The sequence below is a fragment of the Blennius ocellaris genome (assembly GCF_963422515.1).
Source record: "Blennius ocellaris genome assembly, chromosome: 6".
Lineage (NCBI taxonomy): Eukaryota > Metazoa > Chordata > Actinopteri > Blenniiformes > Blenniidae > Blennius > Blennius ocellaris.
Genome location: NC_137655.1, coordinates 23,671,928 through 23,678,295, shown reverse-complemented (window position 1 = coordinate 23,678,295; position 6,368 = coordinate 23,671,928). Strand labels below are relative to the sequence as shown.

The following is a 6,368-nucleotide window of genomic DNA, read 5'->3' as shown; positions in this document are numbered from 1 at the left end:
AACTAACTACTTTATCCAGAAATACCATAGAGACATTTCTTTAAATCACACACACAACATACACACAATGTCACTGTTTTGTCGTTCGTACGACCATTAAATATTGTAGTACAAAATATGTGATACATGTTTCATCCTGTGCTTCACGTAATGTCATTGTACGTAAAATGACTAGTTGAGAGAACACCACAGACAGTGGAATCACAGTTTCGGTTGAACAAAGGTGAAATTTATTGATGAATACAAACTCAATGACAACACAAGTTGAATGAAAGTAACAATTACTGTAACAAAAAAAAAGTTGTGCAAAACTAACTGATGTGTTCCACACCTGGATACTGTACAGTAAGAAAAAAAAAGCTAAACAAAGGAACAATCACTCGTCATCCCCATCAACCCTGTCTTGTGGATTGGGCCACAGGTTGTCATCCGCAAAGATCTTTTCATTTGCCAAACATCTTGGAAAGAACCTACATGCCTGGTGAATCCAGGCCTGACACTGGTCTGCTGTTATGTCATCACAGGCATTGTCCATGGCCTGAAGAAGGGTCACTTGTTGATGCGGATGCCGATCACATGCTTTGCACCTCCATGTGGAGAAAAACTCCTCAATGGGGTTACAGTAAGGAAAGGAGAGTATAGCGACAAGTACACAGTGAGGAACTGTGGATTGGCCTGAAACCATGCCTGCACCAGATGAACATGGTGGAACCTGACGTTGTCCCACACAAGGACATCAATTACACCAACAGCTCTGCAGACTAGAGTTACTGTAGCGCGTCAAGAAATGCAAGGATCTCTGCATTGTATGTGCCAATCAGAGTTTGATGCCCTACCACACCATCTTCTGATATCACCGCACACATACTGATGTTGCCCCCCCCCTCGTCCAGGTGCTTGTATGGTGGCCCACTGGCCAGTTTCTGTAGTTCTCTCCATCTCCTCCTTGCCTTGGCCAGGTTGAAGCCTGCCTCATCCACAAACAAAAATTTGTGATCATTTTCATCTGCATCCAGGACGTCACCCTCTATGTACAAGAAGACATGTTGGAAAGAGGATTACTGTACAGTACTGATTACAGTACAATGATGGGGAATTTTTCAGAAACAAGCATCATGAAACTGAACATACTTGAACATATTCAATCCTCACGCTTCACTCTGTCGGCATTTCTTTCGAAAGGCACATGGTACAACTGTTTGAGGGACACCTGGTGCCTTTTCAGAACAAGTGCAAAGGTGTGCAAACTTATGTCTTCCACATTCCTGAAGAGATCTTCATCGTCCAGGATGTTCTGTCTGATTTCTCTCAGCCTAATGTCATTTCTGTCCCGGACCATGTTGACCACAGCTGTTCCTGTTCCTCAGTGAGGAGTTTACCTCCACTACTGGTTCCTGTTCCTCAGTGAGGAGTTTGCCTCCACTATTGGGTCTCGTCTCAATTGTGTCGGGAATATGACAGGAAGAACATGTCATCATACTGTAGAACACATTTTACGGTAATAGTCACATTTCCTACTCTGTACTGGACATTGGCATGCAGTGTACCATAATTTGACAATGACAGTAAGAGTACTACAGTACTATACTGTAATGTTTACTGTAGTTCATGCTGAACACTCAGCGGTTCTCATTGCGGAAAGTTCTCATGATTGAGGCCACGGTTGATCTTCTAGGGTTTGGTTGTATCATTCTTGCTGCCTCAATCATTGTCATGCCATGATTGATGACATGATCAACAACCATTGCTCTAATCTCACTGGAGACTCTTTGCCATTGCCGTCCTGGTCTTTGTCCTCGACCCCGTCCCCCCACATGTCTCAACGGGACCCATGGACACCTCTCAAACTGGGTGCTTGTCCTCTGCCATTCCTTTGACCACGTCTTCCTCCTCTTCCTCCTCCTACTTGACCTCTATGGTGCCCACCTGCCTGCTCCATGTTGTATCACTACATATGTTGTTGTGGATGCCACTTACTTACTGTATATACCACAAGGTCAGATCAATCATCAGTAACGAATTGGTGTCACAGGTCGTGTCAATCATTGTCATCATCCCGAAAATCTTCCTGTGTAATAAATTAAGTCTTTGATTGATTGATTGATTGATTGATTGATTGATTGATTGGTTGGTTGGTTGGTTGGTTGGTTGGTTGGTTGGTTTAAAAAGGGGGAGTGATTATTGCAATGTTTATGGTTAAATCTCTTCTGATTCAAACTGTTGAATTGGTTAAAATTCTTCACATCCAAAGTTTTAAAATGGTTAAAACTCTTCAAAGCATACAGTCTTATGGTGTGAACTGGTTAAATCTTGCATACATATGGAGTCCAAGTGTTGGAATGGTTGAAACTCTTGAAAATGTGTAGATTCAAATGGTTTTAATCGTTAAAACGGGGGATGCTCCGATCAGGTTTTCTGCTGCCGATCACCGATACCGATCAGCCAAAGTTCCGATCATTTGCGATCACCGATAATGATCACATGGATTGACTGTACATTTTTCAATTTAGTTACGATGAGTGCTACTGTCAAGATGATTTGGAAAAAAGGAACAATAAAATAACCTTAATTTAGACAAAAGTTTTACTTTTTCAAGAGAAAAATACAAAAACCTTGCAAAGAACAACTGAAAAACACTTAAGAAAACCTGCTATCAGTAACGCAATCTTTAACGGGTTGAAAATATTAAGGCTCTCAACAGGCTAAATAGTGCAAAAAAACTCTTGTAAATGACAGACAATATATCTCAACCTGCCTAAATCAATTAATTTCAAAGAAAAATGCTTACCTTCCTTATAATTTACAAAAGAAATGTCTAAATCTGCATCAATCCAGTGAGCTGTTACACTCAGCATTGATAGAGGACTGACGTCTGAGGTCCACATATCAGTGGTGAAACTTATAGAGTATGAGAGGCCTTCTTTCAGGAGACGTTGGATGTGACAGTGAGAGTGTGGAGTTCTGGCAGGACTACGTCAGTACACTGTGTGGAGCTCTGGCAGGGCTACGTCAGTGTAATGTTTATATCCTGGTAGTACATAGCGGGGCTCCATGTGAGAGAGAGTCGGCAGAACCCGGTGTCTTCCACCGCTGAAAGAGGCTGGTCATCTAGTCCCATGAATTCAATGATTTTCCTGGTTATTTGCAGAGCTTTCTGACTGACCATTGTTGCCAAGCATAAGCTGCGTTAATTGCTGTCTGACTGTCGCCGTGAGCCTCGAAAACTCACCATACTCCATCAATTGTTTGTTCTTCAAATGTTGGATGAAGTTTGTTGTGTTGAAGCCTTTGAACGTGCCAGGTATTTTTTCATTGCAGGATACAAACTTTACACCACTCTCCACTCCTCTCACCACAGATCTTAAAAAAAATTCAACACAGCTGTTGTGATGTTTGCAGCCGCACGTCTGCGCAGTGTGAAGGAAAGTTGGGAGGGTTTTTTGTGATCGGCAATGAAAGGCGTTGATCAGCAAACGATGATCACGTTTTCCACGGAAATTGGCCAATAGTTATCAGTGGCCGATCGTTATCGGTGGCCGATCGGTCGGAGCACCACGAGTTAAAACGATTCCTATTTAAAGTGTTGATATATTCCAAACCTTTATAAATTTGTAGATTTAAAGTGACGAAATGGTACAACTCTTGAAAATATGTAGTTTAAGAGTTGAAATGGTTCAATTCAAATGCTAATATAGAGTTTAAGCTCGTCCTTAAATCGCATATTAACATGCTAGCTAGTCCACAAACCATACATTAGCATATCAGCTCCTCTATGTAGCACACGATGGCATGTTAGCTTGTCCACAAAGCACACATTAGCGAGGAAGCTTGTTGATGTAGCACATGAAAGAAGATCAGCTCATAATCAAGGACTTTCATGGTATTGCACATTCCTTGGTGTGAATGATGCAACAGTGTTCTGACCACCTGCAGTTAATGATGTCACCAGTGTGTGAGAGGATGGATTTTATCCAAGTATTTTGGAAACAACTCCTCGGAATCCACAGTTTTCATGTAAATATTTTGATAAAATTATCATTTCTTGAGAAGAAAATTTGTTGTCTTTCAGTCTGTGTGGGTCTGAAAGCAGTCAGACATAAACTTTAGACACTCTGAGGGGCAGTTTGATGCATGATTTTACGCCATGCAATGATAAATGTTGCTTGAAATTGCGGGAGGGGAAAATGACAGCATTGTTCTCTCTCGTCAAAAAGGTAATGGTTTATGGAATTTCCCCCACGTGTTACATCGTCTTGTTTGGCAGGTTCTTGTCGCGCTTCCAATCAGCTTGTTTTGTTGATCAGGATCAGAAAAAAATGGGTATTTAGGGATTTGCTAGATTGCAGGATAGTTGGTTACTTAACTACTGCTGCTTTCAATGCTTTTTAAAGATTTTTAATGCTAATGCTCGGCGAGTTAGCTTAGCAGATTAGCACATGAGATAAGACCAGATTCCAGGTCAGGGACACCTGGGGAGTAAGTTCTGTGATTTTTAAGATATTAACCTAGCATGCAAGTTAGCATGCTAACAAAATTTGTTCATTTGAGCTGATATTTGGTGGACCGCCTAATGGGAGGCCTAGGGTTATGGATCACTGGCCAATTAGCCAGATCCCATCCACTTTTGACACAACCCTAGGGTCAGGGTTACAAGACCAACTCTTAGCTGAAAGTGACTTTTTAGATCCTTATCTATAGAAACCAGAAATATTAGGGTTTGGGTTTGGGTTCAGATTAGGTCACGAGCTACATTAGAGTTGTGTAGGTTTACAAAATAAAAGCCCCCCCATTTAAAAATAAACAAATAAAAGTCCTTTTTTGTTTAAACCTTCAAAATGTATATTTGTTCAATACTTAAAGAAGCCAGAGGGTATGATTGGGCCAGATGCTATGATTGGCCCGACCCCGACGGGCCAGAGTCCAGGGCCCGGGGTCCCGACCAAGGCTGCTTACAGCTCTTATTTATTTATTTTTTTTTACTATGTTATAGAGAGGATATTAAAATGTAGTTGGCAGCAAGTGGCTGGTGCACACAAAATGTCATGTGAAATGTTCTAGTTCATTTCCACTGTATTCTTTTTTTAGAAATGTGACTTCTTGTCTTGGCTGTGCATGTGGGCGGCCTGTGTGATCCTGTGGTGTCTTCATACTTCCTGTATGAGGGTGGGGTCTTCATCACAGCAGACTGTCACTACCAGAGCGGCATCTTCCTCTATTGGTAAGTTCATCTTTACAGAAAAAAAACCTTGTTTTTGTTGAAACAAAAAGGATATTTTCATGTCTTTACACTTTTTATTCTTGTCTTTTTCCTCAGTTCTTAGTAGAACACTGCTGCTGGTTTGCTTAGTGTAAAGAGCTGCTGTTTATTAGAACGTGAACAAACAGAGAAGTGAGCGTTCTGTCATCACTTGTAAGGGAACTGTGGGAGTCTGCATGAACAGGCCTGTGTTTATGAGCAGTGAGACATTTTCAATAGAAAGAATTTAGAAGTTTGAGTGACAGTTTCACTTTGTAAATCCCTGATAAATAGAAATAAACCCAAGTGATCGAGGACCGGCCTCATTGTGAAGCAGCTCAAACTTTACAATCTGTCACTGAGCAGAATGTGTTGAATCAGTGTGTCAGTCTTACAGAGCTGAGGCTCCGGACAGCTATGAGTACTTCATTCACATTCACAGAACATTAAATTCTTACAATGGAAAATAAAAATTCTTACAATGGAAAATAAAACCATTGTAAGAAGCTTTTAAAGCCTTTAATTCAAAGCCTGGAGGGCGTTTACACTTCTATACTTCTGCTTCCTTATTAGTTTAATATGTTCCAGATTACTCTTACAGCAAATACAATGTGTTTTGACACAATAATCTCTGGTTGTAATAAAGTGAAAACCTTTGAAACCCCAAACCATTTTTTCAGATCTGTTTGAATCTGTAAAGCATCTTCCAGGTTGTTTTGAAGTGCCCTATAATCCAAATCTAATTATTACTTCTATTCTATTATTATTTGTTTAACCCTGTTTTGCTTATAGATGTGTTGTTGTTGTTGTTGTTGTTGTTGTTGTAGTTGTAGTTGTAGTTGTAGTTGTTGTTGTTGTTGTTGTACTACTACTACTTTCTGGTACTGCAGTGACTGCTCAATTTTTGACTTCCTAAACAAGCTCAAACCTTTGTGAACATTTGCATGTGGAGGAAGTGGCGAACCATTTTATATTTTATGGTCATTGCACATGTGTATGGAAAAAGGCCTCTATATTACACAAAGATCACATTTGTACATCTACTACAAGCAATGCTTTTAACACTTTACATCTATTTCCAAGAAATTTGGTAGATGTATGCAGCGCTTCAAGTGTTACATGAAAGTGCTGC

General features: G+C 40.4%; 1 protein-coding gene across 1 annotated transcript in view; it reads left to right on the top strand.

The window, feature by feature from the left end:
* The first annotated feature begins 5,184 nt into the window (after positions 1-5,184).
* Positions 5,185-6,368, top strand: part of itgb2 (integrin, beta 2) — a 32,813-nt gene continuing 31,629 nt past the window's right edge. The window contains exon 1 of the mRNA XM_080497900.1: positions 5,185-5,218. The gene's annotated coding sequence lies outside the window, so the exon portion shown is untranslated. The remainder of the gene's footprint in view (positions 5,219-6,368) is intronic.